Source organism: Gracilinanus agilis, chromosome 3, assembly GCF_016433145.1.
Source record: "Gracilinanus agilis isolate LMUSP501 chromosome 3, AgileGrace, whole genome shotgun sequence".
NCBI lineage: Eukaryota > Metazoa > Chordata > Mammalia > Didelphimorphia > Didelphidae > Gracilinanus > Gracilinanus agilis.
In genome coordinates this window covers 208,656,652-208,673,072 of record NC_058132.1, presented here as the reverse complement: position 1 = coordinate 208,673,072, position 16,421 = coordinate 208,656,652, and the positions used below count along the sequence as shown (strand labels likewise).

Here is a 16,421-nt window from a genome sequence, read left to right as displayed (position 1 = left end):
GAGAGAGAGAGAGAGAGAGAGAGAGAGAGAGAGAGAGAGAGAGAGAGAGAGAGAGAGAGAGAGAGAATATTAGAAAAGATGCTTGATTCCATGCCTCCATGTCTCTAAGATATGGAATGAAGTGAGAAATAACAGTACTGCAGCTTTGTATATGAGCCTAACAGGGAGGGGGGAGGGAATGGGGGAGGGGGAGGGACTGTATTCTCAGAAAGGAGGGGGGGAAACCCAAAGAAGAGCTAAAGGTGATTAGAGGGGGATATTGATTCCTTATTCTGCTAGAGATTTAAGCAGGCATGCAAGGAATCTGTATGATGGTTGGCAAAAGGAGACCCAAAACCTCCTGTAACCAGACACTCTGGCTTTCCAGGAGCTGAGTGAGAGGGAAGAGAAGAAAGGGGGCAGTGTGGTCTAGGAAATTTCAACTCGTCGCTGATTTGTGCCTGATGCTTGCTGTCCGTCAGCAGCCTCCCTTACAATCTCTCTCTCTCTCTCTCTCTCTCTCTCTCTCTCTCTCTCTCTCTCTCTCTCTCTCTCTCTCTCTCTCCTCTCTTCTTTCCCCCTCTCTCTCTTTTCCTCCCTCGTCTTCTTCTTTACTGAAACCTAAGGCAGCCAGTAAGATTAAATTTGCTTTCTGAAAGGCAGTCACTTCATGCTGCTATGTCGAAAGAGCCTTAAAAAAATTTTTTTAAGAGAAAGGGAGGGAGGGTTGAGAGACTCTGTGTGTGTGTGTGAGAGAGAGGGAGGGAGGGAGGGAGGGAGGGAGAGAGAGACTAGGTATAATGATGACGGACTGGCTTTTCTAAGAGGAAGAGGAAGGAGGAAAGGAGAGAGAAGAAGGAGAGACCTTGGACGGAGGACTTTGGCTTGAAGGGAGCCTACAGAGGTGAGAAAAGGGGGGGGGGAAGAGGGAGGTAAAATATACAGTTCATGAATGTAGCGGAGAGAAGTAGAGAGATATAATGTGGCTGTATTGTTTGTCTGTTTCTACTAAAAAAGGGGGGTTGGGGGGTTGGGTGGGTAGAGAAGTAGAGAGCCTGGGGCTTTAAATGTTTTCAGCTGCATAAGGAAATGAATGGATAATATTTCACATTTTTACTGAGAGCTCTGGGCCCCTGTGAGTTCTCCTTTTCGATGCAGCTGCTTTGTCATCTTCAGCCAACCAGACATCTACCTTGCCGAGGCCTAAACATTAGCGAAAGAAAGAGAAAGAACGGAAAGAAGGAAAAGGGGAAAAGAGAGGGGGGAGGGAGGGAGGGAGGGAGAAAGAAAAATAAGGAGAAATCGAGGAGTTCTCTTCCTCCACCCTTTCCCCTCCCCTCCTCTGAGTAGTCTTATTTTTGGAGGCTGCGCAGGAAGCTTTTCAGCCCAGGAAAGATCATCTCACAGTAAGAGGGGGGAAAGAAATATCGGGTGCAAAAAAACAGTAGCTGTCATCCAGGATGGAAGTGGGGTGATGCTTCAGGTTCTCCCTGAAATGTCGGCAAGCGAACTCGAAGGATCCCCGATGTCTCTCCTGCTTTCCTTTCCTTCCTGTTTTTTGACTCCCCCCCCTCCCCAGCCATGCCTCACTGTATGTCTCCCGAATGACAGACTCTAGTTAATTTGGCCTTGGCTTTCACCGAGCAGCTGATGCAGAGGAGGCCGCAGTTTGCTGGACTCGCAAAGTGGACACTAGAGAAAGAAGGAAGGGGGAAAAGCAGCTGTTGAGAGTGTTAACCTTTTTTTCCTCCTCTCCCCTTTGGCGATTTTGGCTGAACATTTTTTTTTTTTTTAAACAATTGGCTGTTTTATGCCCCTTGTCTCCCTTTGCTTTTTTTCCTCTTCTGTCAAACTGCAAACTGCAGGATGATAGACCCAATGTACTATTCCCCTCGCCAGTCTCAGCCCCGTCCCCTGTCTTCTCCCTGAAATACCTCACCCAGGCTACCTCTGGTTCCCTCTCCATCTCATTTGGCTGCTGTTCCCGAAGGCTGAAGCCCCTCGATACTCCAAATGGGTGAGTTTCTCCATGATATTTTTATTCACTTTCATAGCCTCTGAACTACTGCTTCTCAGACTCTCTTCTTCCTAAAAATTTGGTCTGTTTGATCTTCCATGGCTCTCTGCTTCCCAGTGGGGAGAGAGATACCTTATATTTTCTTTATATTTAGTTCTGTCCTAATTAAAATTAAGTTAAAGCTTTGACATACGACCAATCCTTATTAAAATCATTAAAAAATGTTTCTAGAAATGTTCCTATATTTTCCATTTTAGTAGACCAAAGCGTGAGAGAGTCTGCTATTTGGTCATTGGTTTTGTGTTCAGGTATGTATATGAGCATGCGAACATGTGTGCAGAGGTCTTTATACATATGCCTATATCTTCAAGTAAATGGAATGTGCATTTTTTAACAGCAGGGGCTCAAAGAGAAGATGTCTTTCCACCTGTTCATTGTATTTTAGTCATGAACCTTGAGCAGAATTTGCCTGTCATTCTTGTTGGGGATTTTCTTCTTTCTTCTCAAGAAAGGAATGTTTGTTGCGCCCCTCTCAATCCCTGAGACCCTAACTTGTGATGTTTACCGTTTAAATCCACGGGTTAGGCTCTTGGGAGCTGTGAGTTGTGCCTTTGCATCTGGGATATTTGGTGGAACTTTTTTTTTCTGTTTGTTTTTAAGCAAACACAAAAGGAAAGAAACTTTGAGTGAAATGGATGAGTGGATCTCTGGAGTTCTCATTGTTAGAAATCAGGTGACTAGAAGGTAGCAGATTATATATTATTTTTTTTGTGTAAAGTGTGTATGTATGTGCTATTATAATATCTAAGACGTGCAATTATATGGATATATGTATAGCTCTTTATACATATAAATTTTTATGTCTGAGGCTGGTGGAGATTATCTACATTTTCTTTTCCTTGAGAGCAACACACAGTACTATCAGAGCGTAACAAGAACAGCTCAGTACCCTGGTGCTTGACCTCAGAACATCTCAGCTGAAGTCCCAGCATGCCCCGTGCCTCCAAGTTTGAAACTGAACAATTAATCTTAGATTTATGCCCAATTAAAATTTATGCATGAATATATATGTGATACATATAGATGCATGTACACACATGCATCCATATATCGATGTCAAAACCAATCCTTGGGCTGAGATTAGAATCCAAAATGACAGATTGATTGGTTTGAAAATACTCTTCTTGCTGTTTGTCTGGGAGGATATGAGTCGGGAGTGTTAATAGACCTGATTTGTGTGCTACCAAGAAAGGTTTTTTTAAGGGGTGGGGAGGTGGGACCAGAGCTAAAATGGAAAAAGAGGAAAAATACCATTGTACTTTAGTGATTTAAAAAAAAAAAAAGAATCGATAAAACCTAATGGCATTAAAAATAGTAAAGGTTGGAATTGTATTTTCTAAAAATGTGTCCAGATTAACAGTTTTAAAAAAAGCTACTATATTTCTAAATGAGTGTTCTTTAAAATGGAGGGAAAAAACTGCCCTTGGTCAAGGCTAAATTTTATAAAAAGTAATATGTAACAGCAACAACAACAGAATCCTTCATATTTATCCTAGACTACTTGATAACACTACCTAGTTCTTAGTATTCTGAAAAGGTAACTTTTTTTTTTCCCTTACAGGGCATTTTCAGGGATTTAGCTAAATCTCACAGCCCAAGAATAAGAACAGTAACTTACCTTTCCATTTTGAACGCCTAACGATATACAATTTAATTAAAGCAGTTTAAGTGACCCTGCGAGAGTATTTGCCTCCTGTTTACGGAAAAGGAAAAATTTAAATCCGAACCAACCTTTGACTGCAAAAGCTTTTTCCTTCTGAATCTTTTATATCAGTTGTATGCTTATTTTATATCTATGATCAAAGGGTAAGGAGAGTGTTCTTTTCCTGTAAAATATGTGTTTATTGCATTTTTTTTGTCATCGAGTCCAAATGGTAGTCAAGAGACCATTTTGTATCAGAACACTGAACTGGAAAGATTTACTGGGCTATAATTGGAGAATATCTTTTGTTGAAACCTGCTGTGAAAGTAGCGTGATTTTAAATAACGCTTTCCAGTCTTTGATGGTCTTAAATGAGTGTAAAAGGAGAGAGAGATTGAATTTTAAAGGATCTTCTTTGGTTTGAACACAAAGGATTGTGGTTATTTTTGTATTTTTATCTAATTTGTTTAGGCACAGATCTCTGATGTCTATAAAGGCAGTCTATTCAAATTATGGGCACCTAATATATATAAAGTATGTGGAAAATATAGGGATCCTTTTTCTAGGAGCTATGAAACTCACCTGATTCTATGAAATATGTATATATGCATGTAAAATATGCTTATACAAACCATGTGGAATATAATCTTAACGGAATGTAAGATGTTTATAGGAAAAATTAATCTAATGGGATGGATTGCATTAAAGATCTTTCTGTTCCTCCCTCCCCCTAGAAACACATTTTCTACTAGACGGCTGGTATACTGAGGCTGCTAATGTACAATTGATCATATAGGCATTTGGCAGTGCATAGCGACGCATAGGATTTTCTATTTCAGCAGCAGGGAACTGCCTCACCGCAGGGGCAGGTTTCTCGACACCCCTTCTCCTTCACGGAGCCCATCAGTGAAGTTCAGTGAAATGAATAACATAATTGGTAGTTGGTTCAATCACTACCAGTCTAGACTAGCCCAGACGCATCAATTAGAGGGGGCTGTCTTTTAAAGGGAGAGTGCAACCGAAACAAGCAGGGCCTTATTGATACTGATCTTTAAAAGTGCAAATCCAGCTTGGCAGATAAAAAAAAAAAAAAAAAGGCGGGGAATGGGGGGGGTGCAGAGAAAGAACTGAACTGGAGCTTTTGGATGCAGCAGAACAGGAAGCTTGAGAGAAAAGGAGGGAATAATAAGAAAAATGCAATGCACCACCTCCTTGAAGCACACACTTACAATTTGGTTCACAAGGGACACCGGTTCACCATATTTTAACTTGAGTCTTTTTTTTTTTTTTTTTTTTTTGGTCTCTGTCACCAAAGAAGTGCCATATCACAACCAATACGGTGGAAAATATAATTGCCCAGAAAGCTCTAGAGAGAATAAAAATAATGCCAACTAGCCAGCGACCTGTCTTGCAATATGAGGTTTTCCTCCCCCAAAAGAAAATGAAAGAATATTTTCATTTCTCAAGATTGTAATTTTGCTTTTATTGAGAACTGATGAACATAACAGTGTCTTTAAATCTAGAACACATGAGGACCAAATACAGCTATATTGGATGAAAAGCTCGTGGTTTTCCTTTGCATGCAGAATTATTATGAGGAATATGATAAAAGTCCTTAGTTATTACTTTACTTTTGGGGGGTTTTGGTTTTTATTATTTGCTCCCCTTCCCCGTAAGACAGATGATTTAGTGTTGGGAACACACCAAGCCCTGGGGGAAAAGAATATTTGATTAGTATTAATTAAAACATTGCTAATATATTCTAATAAAATCAAATTTAACATTCTAAGCTAATCCGCCTAGTATGTAGAAAGGCAAGAAAAGTATTATCTTATTTGCATCTCTGCATTCCAAATGCATTTGCTCATTCAGCAGAATTAATTTTTTTCACCAGCCTGTTTAAGCTCTTCATAGATTTACTCAAACTTATTCTTTCGGGCTAAAAGGAATTAAGGGTGGGGAAAGGATGGAGAATGGTGAGAAGTGTGATTGTATTGAGTGCCAGCTCTAAAATTCTGTAATGCTCTATTTTTCCCCTCTTGCTATCATAGTCCGGGGTTAAGGACATATAAGAATACATTAAGTTCATTCTTCTTTTTCCTCCCAATCTCTATGTGTTACCTGCCAAGTTATTTAGGATTCATGTATCCAATTGCCAAATTATATGAGTGACATATAATTAAGTGGCTGGTGTTGGTCTGCTGATTAATTCCTAATTGATTTCTAATTCCAGAGTCCCTTCCATTGTAAACTACTAAATGAAAAGGGGAACTTGTCCTGGAAACTAGTTTCTTAAATGATTTTCATTTGTAGCTCTTTGGAAAGAAAAGCAGGTCTGGTTTGAGGTGTGATTTTCAAATCTTATTCAGGTTTAATGCAGGCATTTATTAAAGCTAAGTTCTTTGTTTTACCATGCAGCCAAAGTACCTCCAGAACAATTGAATAGTACCTATATCAAGCAGATGCCAGCACTTCTCATTTTTTTAACTTTCAGGACTGCTCACTCCCCACCGCACCTCAAAAAAAGGACATTTTAGAGAGATTGCAATTTTTTCCCCTTGTGGTCCTAATGATCCAATCCACATTTATGACTTTACTTACAAATCTGTGCACCAACTACTCAATGAATGGGTCATGAATAGTAAGAGTTCCATTTTTCAATATGTATTTCTATTGCTGAAATGTCAGGAACCCCCATGTATTAAGAGGAGGTAGTCGAAAGGGTTATGGATGCTACATTGGCTTTGCTGCATTCCTACTCAATTGCCTTTTTTCAGTCGTGGATATAAAAGAGCAGTCTCAGTTCGGTTTCACACGCATTGTTCTATAATCCAGGCAATAAATGCTAATTAGTAATGCTCAAGGATCCAACCATTCAGAGTAATTATCATAATTTACCTTTTCCTTGTTAAAGACATTCCTTGCTGATTTAAAAAAAAAATTAAATCTGTCATTTTACTATTTCACTGCGATGGAAATGCACTGGAGAGATGTCCAAGGTACAGTAATGTCATTATGGTTGCATCTATAGTCACTGACATGAACCCCCTAACTTATTCCAAAAGGAATTGCAACTTAATTTCTAAAGAGAAATTCATGTAAATGCATAAAGTTTTGCATGTGCACTAGGCATGTACGATTTGATTTTACAAACCCCAAGACTCTTCCCTTTCTTAGCCCACCCCCTTCGAAAACCACTTACTGAGCAGAACAAAGGGAACTGCTAACTATAGAGGCATCATTAAGTGTGAGCAGCAACAGCGTGATAAAGCATGTGATATGACAACATATTTTATTGCATAAAAGTACAGATAATTAAATAATTCACTAGTATTCTTAACTAATTAGCTGAAAGATCTTTAAGAAGAAATTGAGAAAATGGATTCTATCAACTCAGATAATAAGCCTTGTCTCACCAAGGTCACAAATGTATATATTTTATCTGGTGACCAAAACCTCACCAATTTAAAATGAGAGCTTGGGGAGTCTTTTTTTTTTTTTTTAAGAACAAATTAATCAAATGTCTATAAGAGGCAAAATTAATATGGGGCTCAGTTTTCAAAGATATGATCAACAGTTCCATGATGCATTTCTCTCTCATAATTGCTCAAAGTACTGATGCCTTTTGGTTTCTACAACTTATATAGCCTTATATAGCTTCTTCCATTTCTCCCAATGTACTTAGGATGCAATTTGTCTCTTGTTTATCTTTTATGAAAACAACTCTTGGCTGAAAGCAATCATACACTTCTTATATCAAAAGCTCAACAGAAAATGTCTGTCCTAAATTTTACCTATGAGGGTTATCCTACAAGGGTACCCTTGTTTGATCAAGGTAAAGCATGGATTTCATTGGTCTTTAAGCCAGAGCTATAGTTTTTCCTTGAAGGCTATAAGCACATCATTAGGGGAATGACTCTCTTTGGATACTGTACAGAAGGAGCCACCTGCAAAATGTTGGTTGCTATTGAAATCTCAAGTGGAATCAGCTTTCAAAAAATTAGTTATTAGAGACATCCGATATAATTTGCAATCTGTAATTATACTAATGCGCACATAGTTGTGTGTTGCTTCCTTTATGGATTGCCTACTTGAGCATTTTTTCTAATGTGTTCCTCGTCATTTGAAATGACTCATGAGTAGGTAAAGCCCCGGGATATTTTAAAAGTCAGTCTCTTTTGACCAAAATCTAATCTGGGTAAACAGTATAAGACAAAGATAGGAAGAGATCTGTGTTCCCCAGGCACTTGATCATATACTGTTAGAGATGAAAGGTAGTGGTAATCATTCTTAAGTGAGTAGTTGTGGCCTAGATGTGGGATAATTGTCAAATTAATGGCTATGATTGTGAGCATTTGATTTGCTTGCAAAAGTTTTCCTAGTTCTCCCTGGTTAAGTCTTTGTCTTGCTTTTAGACAAAGAATGCATTAGATAATGTCAGGGTAGGAAGTGTTATCTTTTGTTGAAAAAATTGGACCCTAGGCAAGGACAATGATTTTAATGTGATGAGCAGAACATAAATGATGACAAATAACACACTTTCTCCATCGATTTTCTTCATCTTATACGACACATAGCAAGTAGCTGAAACTTTCTCATAGGTCATTCTCTAAGACCATATCCCTTTTGGTGTCTCAGCATGATACCAGAGAACTTCTGATGCCCTATTGATGACCACTTTCCAGAGATGGTACCTGAAAATGGCTTCTATTAGTTAAAAACAATCCAGATGGAATAATGGTGTTCTAATGATCCTGGAACATGTCCTTGGTTGCTGAGGAAGTGAAGGAGTCAGAATACCTTGGTTCTTGGTGCTAAATTAAAGGATCATTTGCTTTCAAATAATAGAGATATGTTGCATGAGGAAATATAGATGTTAAGATTTATGTTTCACCACCACTTAAAACTACAGGGGGAAAAAAGAGCTTTGAGACCAATTTCGGGAGAGCATATGATATTACTCAGTCCAAATAATTTATAAGCTTAAAACTCAAGGGAAACCAGCAACCACTAGTTTGGTAACAATTTATAGTGAGGGAAGGAAAAAGAGGGAGGAAATAAATATTTATATAGCACCTACTATGTACCAGAAACTATGGTAAGCACTTTACAAATATGATCTCATTTGATCCAAACAATAATTCTGGAAGGTAGGTGATATTATTATCCTCTTTTTACAGATGAGGAAACTGAGGCAGATAGGTGCTTAGACGAGTATCATATAGCCAAAAAGTGAAGGAGTTCAAATTTGAATGAAGGCCTTCCAGGTTCCAAACCTAGCACTCTATCCACTGTGCTACTTAGCTACCACATAGTTAAAAACTGAAGTCCAGTGGTACATCTGCTTATATGTATTCAGTCTCCTCCTCATCAGACTAAGTACTACTTTCCTTGTTTAAATGGACTTCAGAGAATAGTGGAACATCAGGATTTGTAAAGGAAACAATGAAAGAATAATAGCTAATGTTTTCACAGTGTTTTAAGGTTTATAGTATGTTTTCCTCAGCAAGAATCCTATAAGGTATTATATCCATTTTACAAATGAGTAAGTTGAGGCTCAAAGAGATTAAATGCCTTGTCTATAATCACACAACTAATAAGTGTCAGATCAGATTGGAACTCAAGAATTTCTATCTCCTGGTCTAGTGTTCTTTATGCTACCCTGAATTGTCTAAGATGGTTCTTAAGCTATGTACAGCACACCAAAACAAATGACTGATTTGCTTCTTATCCAGATATATTGAAACAAAGACTTTGTGATATCAACTGACCGAAAGAGTTCCCATTTTAAACATTCACCTCCCTTGACACATTTTAAATGATTTGATTTTAAAAAGTCATGGACATAAATCCAAAACATTTAGCATTTAGCCTACAGATTTTTTTAACCAGTCTTTCTTGTCCCATTCGATGCATAGGTTATAAAATCAACAAGATTTATATTTATATTTATTTTGCTCACTATGTGTCTATCAGTCCTTAATTACTGAGCAAGCTTGGGCAAGTAGCTCTTTGCAAAATTGAATTCAATAATTCCCAAATTATAAATGGTTATAGTATGAAGACCTAGTGATAAGACCTAGAGAAGATCTACATTTGAGAGACAGTGAAGCCCAAAAAAAAATATATATATAATATATGTTTGAATATATATATAGATATACATCTATACACACACATTGATACATTATCAACCAACCAAAATTTATTAAGCATCTCATATTTGCCAGGCACTGTGCTAAGCACTAAGAAAACAAAAAGAGACAAAAGACAGACCCTGCCCTCAAGGAGATTATAGTCTAATTATATACCTACGTAGTGCCTTCTCTGGGATCACTCATTGACTCATATCAGATAGCCAAGGGAGTCTTGAGAAGATGATATGTGTGTACATGTTTGAGTATGTGTTATATATATATATATACACACACACACAGTCTGTATGTGAATATACATATATACATGCATATGGTGGGGAAATGAAAGGTAGAATTACAGACATACTTTAAATAAACCCAATATTTAAAAAATTTCCCCCAAAATGAAGGATCTTTTTTTTAAACTTTGACAATATATTTTTCACTTTATAAAAGGATTTGCCTTAGAACCCTTTAAAATAATCCAGTTCAGATAGTGTGTGTATATGCATGCATGCATGTATATATACATATGGAAAATATGTGTGCAATATATGCATATATACATTATAAAATATGTGTAACATATGTATGTTATATATGTATGTAACATATATAAAATGTATATATGTGTATATAAGTATATATTTGTGTGTATATATAATGCTTTATATTATATACACACATACACACCCACATCCACTTTTTTGCATGCAATTCATCTCTTACATAAAGCAAATTATGCCTGCATTAGTAGCCAATTTCCAAGTACTCTGATGCTTCATATATAGATATGGATAACTTTCTGGAAGAAAAACATTTTTAAAAAGAAATACACATTCCCTCTTATAAAAATAAACTTGCCACCAATCCATTTTGCCCATGGGAAAGGTAATACTGGCTCCATAATACTGGCTCCTTGGATTTATTCCATTTAATTTTCTTGGTTATGGCCATAAAGAAATTATATTAAACTAGCTCTATACAACCAAAATAATGCCGAAAATTGAGCATTCGTATTGCAATGAGCCTAATGATAAATGGTCTGGAAAATTCAAAACCAAAAGGAAAAATCAACTTTGGAGCTTTTAGTGATCTGGGTGATCTGGTTTCCTGACTTCCCTCACAAGATGGTCTATTCACTTCTCTAATTTTTCTTTGTTCTTTGCACACGTGGCCTCTTGATTGGGTCTGGTATTTAGGCCCTGTTCCTACATACCAAATTGACTAAAAGTTCGACTAGACTACATATAATAGGTACGTAATTAATACTCATTGAATTTTCAAACTCTAAAGCTTACTCATTTAGCCTGATTTTTCCCAAATTTTTAAGAACATACACACACACACCCCTAATTATTGTAGCAAATGCTGTCAACCCGCTTTTGCTTATGTAGGCACACACACATACATACACACCCCACTCTCATGTTGTAGTCTAACTCTTTGTTGCTAGTAATCCAAAATTCCTGTTTTCATGCAGTAATGGGCTAATGGATTATAGTATGCTCAACTGAGAGCTGGAAGGCACTTCAGGGGTCATCTAATCTAACCTTCTCATTTTACAGATAAAGATTTGAGGTCCCAAAGGAAGACTTGCCAAGGTCACATCTGTCTGTGGTAAACATCTGAAGCAGAAATTTGAACACAGCTCCTCTGACTCAAGAGCCAGTGTTCTTTCTACTATTCCACGTTACATTCAGTTCAATGATATTTTCTTCATAATGAGACTATTATTAAAAGTATTACATTAACCTTCAAATCTGCTACATCATTTGTATAATAACAGTTTGAGAATGAAGAATGATTTTTTCTAAATTTCTCCATCTATAAAATAAGGGTTTGGGATTAGACAACATTCAAAGTACCTTCCAGCTCTGAGACTCTGAGGCCAATGATAGAACCCCAAGAAAAACTCAGGGATGCAAGAATCAGGACTATATCTGGGCCAATAGTTGTCAACCCAAAGTAATATTTTTTCCCACCTGCATCTTCTATATTTACTGCCAGACTTTTGGCTTTATTCTGGAATTAGTAAAAGGTGGAGTTCATTCTTAGAAAGACACAGCTAAAGAATAGAAAGGGCAGAACTGTGGGTTTGGGACCTTTCGTCTCTGAGGTTTAAACCTTTTAACATTTACTAATTTGGTGACAAAGGATGAGAAGATCATAGCATCAGAATTGGAAGAGACTTCAAATGTCATGTACAGAAATGGAGATTGACACTCAGAAAAGTCAAGCAACTTACACAAGGTCCAGTTAGCAGATCTTGCAATCAAACTAAGATCCCTTCATTATAGATACAGGGTTTCTCCTACTGTGCCACACTGCTTTCACTACTGTTATAACAGATTTGTAAATGTCATTATGTTATTTTAATAAGAATATATTGATTACTAAAGCAATTAATAAATAATAATTTTATGTTATTATTATTTTTATAGTTATCTTTTCGTTTTGTGTCACCTACATTTTCCAATATACCTCTTCTCTCCCTCTCCCCTAAAGCCATGTCTTATAACACTAGGAATATTTGTAACAAGCACATAGGAATGCTGGGCCATATTTAGAGCTGGAACATATCATAGAGGGCACCTAGTCCAGCTCCCTTGCTTTATATTAAGAAACTGAGGCTCAGAGAGGTTTTAATAGTCAAAGAGTTAATAAATGACAGACTGGGTTTGAATTCATATTTCCTGATTCCAAATCCAGGACTCTTTCTTTCCTATTTTAGTTCCACATTTTGTAACTATCTTTGCTCTTCATTTAAATTGTTCTCTGGGTGGCTTATTTAATTTTTTATTTTGAGAACTGAAGTTCATGCTTCTCTGTTTTCTTTATTTGTTTTATGCTATTCCTCTGTTCAGAAGCCTCTATTGGCTCCCAATTACCTACAACAAATCAAATCTGAACTCAGAATTCTTACTAATTCCCCCCCACACTTCCTAATATTCACTCTCCCAGCACTACCCCAGCCCCCAACCCTTATCTACACATATCCACATTTGACTCCATTATCTTTGTTACACCCACTCAAATAAGGCAAACCTGCTTGAGTGTGACTTGCTCATTCTTGAGTCCAAGCCTTTGCATATGCTACTCCTGCTTGGAATTCCCTTTCCTTCTATTACCCAAATGGTATCCCTTGCTTATTTCAAATTCTGCTCAAAGATCATTGTGTGGCATTTTCTCTGGCTCTGGCTATGTTTATTTCCAACATTGTCTCAACAGTTCATTACCCAAAGCTGTGTTAATTTGCAGTAGTGACTGTGATGTCTCAAAGATCTTTTCATGTATGTCCTGTTTCTTTTATTGTAAGAACAGCATGGAGAAGGATCATGTCTTTATCACCCTTTTAAATCTTTTCATGGTGCTTACTACAGTTTTCTTTGCACATGGCAGAACCTCGGTTGGTATTATTGACAGACTAATAGACACTTCAGCGTGGAACCATGAAATATAAACTTCATTGTACTGATGATGTACCATTTCACATGTATAGAAAATGGCACAGTCCACAAGGTATTATCAATGTGATATCCTTCCTATTATGTGTTCCTGTTGTTTCTTGAGTATTTGTCTGTGCTCCTTTCACCTGATCTCATAGCCCCTTCCCCAGAAATCCTTTCCCCATCAAGGGACTCAGATCACAGAGATTTCTACATTCATGGATGATGAAGATACTGAAGTGTGGAAACAAAGAACTTGATCAACTGGAAACATCCTTCTAAAAGTGATGTCCAGAAGGCGTATTTGCAGCCTGTAAGAATCTTGGAGCAAGATGGAATCATCTCAGGAAACAGGAGAAAAGTTAAAATCCTTCTCTAAGTCAGGACTTCTAAGATTTATCAATAGCAACTGCTACCTTCCCAATGAACTATCATCCATCCCTTTGCTTGTATTCCTCTATGTTTTATTAAACGCAATGTGAATTACCTTTTTTCATCTTTTTTTCTTATTATTGCTACATAGGGTAATTTCAATACTCTTGTTGATTCATACATTTTTAGGACACAAGGTGGTATCAACATTTTAGCATTATTTATACCCTAGTAAGATCAATTCAAGCTAATGAGTGTGATCTTGAGGAACCTGGAAAAATCAGAACCCTTTTGGCGTGAGAAATATTTTTAAAGATGAATTATATTTAAGGTATCAGATAATTTTAGCTATACCTCTAGCATTCAGAAAAGCAGATATAAGTCTATCAAATAGCATTTGTTGGAATGGTATGGGTGGTATAAGGTATTATTAATACATGACCCCCTGGCCTTAAGTTTACAATATAGTTGGAAAGTCAGCTTATAGGCTTGCATGTAAATATATAATTAACATATATGATAAGTAGCAGATAAGTGGTATGAAAACAACTATCAGGAATTCAGAGGAAAAGGTAATTATGGGGTGAAGATGGTCAGAGAAGGCTTTATAAAGGAATTGAGACTTGATATGGGGTCTTGAAGTAAAAGTAGGACAACAGAACTAAAAGGGAAAGGGCTTCTGAGGCAACTATAAGAGACAGAGAAGTAGGAGGAATTAGTATGACATGTCCGGGGGACCAGTCGACCAACCTGGAACAGTACACATTTGGACAATACATCCTCTTCAGATGCAAACATTTGAGCCAATAATTTATGATGTGGCTCCTTTTGCTTTTGAGGTTGATAAAGGTGTTGATGGTACTAGGAAGTAATTGTGGTTAGGTTTATTACCATTTCTTTTTCTAGTCATAAACCAGTCATTTAGTGCCTCTAGTATTTCATATAATTTGAATCAAATAAGGTCAGGAACGAGGTTACCAATATTATCTCTTCTCCCACTTGTTGGAATTTTTCCATACCAAACAAATGGGTCACTCTTTTATCCAGTGGAGTTTTTCATATTCATGGCCAATAAAGTCCCAAAAGGACTGAGGCCAATTCTGAAGAGAATTTCCCACAAAGACAAATTATAATACCTTGATTAAGAATTTGAAGATGAAAGAAACATTAGAATCTAGAGGCTTCTTGTCTTCTACTCTTCATCATGGACATGAAGAAATCAAGACCCAGAGACATAAAATGCCTATAGGTACCAAAGATCACAGGGAAGGTAGCTGCAGAAGCAAATAAGGCTTCAAATCCACATCTCATTACCCCCAATCAAGTGGTTATTTTGTTGTAAAGTAAAATTGAAACTTGAATTTGATCAGATGAGATGGCTAATCCATATAGTTCTGACCCCACATCAGGTATTATTTGGTTTAAATTGTCTAGATTATTGCTCCAATTCTTCGATTTTGTTAGTTTATGTGGACACAGTCTTAAGTGAGGGAAATGGCAAGCTGTGAATAAGCATATTTCAATCCAAATGTTTATACAGATGCATCCCTGGAGGCCATGTAATGGCTGTTTCATAGGTACAGTGGCTTCAGTGACATACTCAGCTAAGTTAGGACTCTTGATATATATAATCAAATTAACTCCTCTAATGAGGACCTTCTTAACCAGCTTTATGTACTTACTGTATGTATTAACAAGTACCTCTGCATATTTATAGATGACTATTTCAATAGTACTTATGATTTTGCAAATATCAATAGTTATTTGCAGTTATAATCCTCACTTCTCTATGCAAGTAACTCAAGAATACTTCAGCTATGGAAAAATAGTGCTGAGAAAATGTCATCTACCATAGAAGCACCAAGGCTTCTGCTAGATAAAGTCAGCAATGACAATTCACAAAATGGTTTGTATAAATAAATACAAAGGTCTATACTGAAAATTTTGCCTGAAAAAAAAATCTCTCAGGTCACATCTACACATTTTCAAATTTCTGGATGTTTGTAAATAGTGGGATCTTTTGATTCCCCCCCCCATTTCTGTCTATACCAATCTTTGTGTAGACATAGCCCTCATTTCTTTGATATTTTCCCCCCATTTCAATCCACATTAGACCTTGTGTAGATATAACCTCATATTTCCTTTGGTTGTTCCATTCTCAAAATGCTGATTATACTATGTATCTCAAAGGTATGTTGAGGAATTAATTTGTAATTGGGTGCAATTCTTCTATTTTTTTTTTTAGATGACCAGCCATTCAGAGAAACAAATGTACCTGAGACACCTTTAAGAAAAGAACATGTATCTCCTTTTCCTACAATAAAAATATGTGTACCAACTCTGAAACTACTTGTATTGATTCCTTAAGTGTTTATTTATTTTTAAAAAATCAAATGGGAACTATCTAAGACAGAAACTACTCAGGCAAACTATCAAAACTTTAAGTGGAGATTAAGCTAAATAAGAGACCACCTAATTGCTCTGTGTCTTGTTCATGGTACCATGGTACCATAACCAGCTGAAAAAGGGAAATCACATTTTCTTCATGGTGCTGAATTCAGATATTTTGATAATTGATTTTAAATCTGAGTTTTCATCCAAATGATTGAAGTCATGTAGAACACCCAGACAGACTCCCAAGTGCCCTTTACAGAGGGAAAATGGTCAAATAAGCAAGCATCAAAGAGATGTCCTTGTAAGGACCCAAAGAGGGTCCTTACAAGAGATCTACTTTTAGCCATTCTGCATATAAGCAAATAAAAGTA

At 36.9% G+C, this 16,421-nt stretch overlaps 1 long non-coding RNA gene across 1 annotated transcript; it reads left to right on the top strand.

Moving 5' to 3' along the window:
- Positions 1-1,268: 1,268 nt before the first annotated feature.
- On the top strand, positions 1,269-15,995 carry LOC123242124. Its single transcript, XR_006505805.1, has 2 exons — positions 1,269-1,996; positions 15,902-15,995. It is a non-coding gene; the product is annotated as an uncharacterized LOC123242124 (long non-coding RNA).
- The last annotated feature ends 426 nt before the right edge of the window (positions 15,996-16,421 follow it).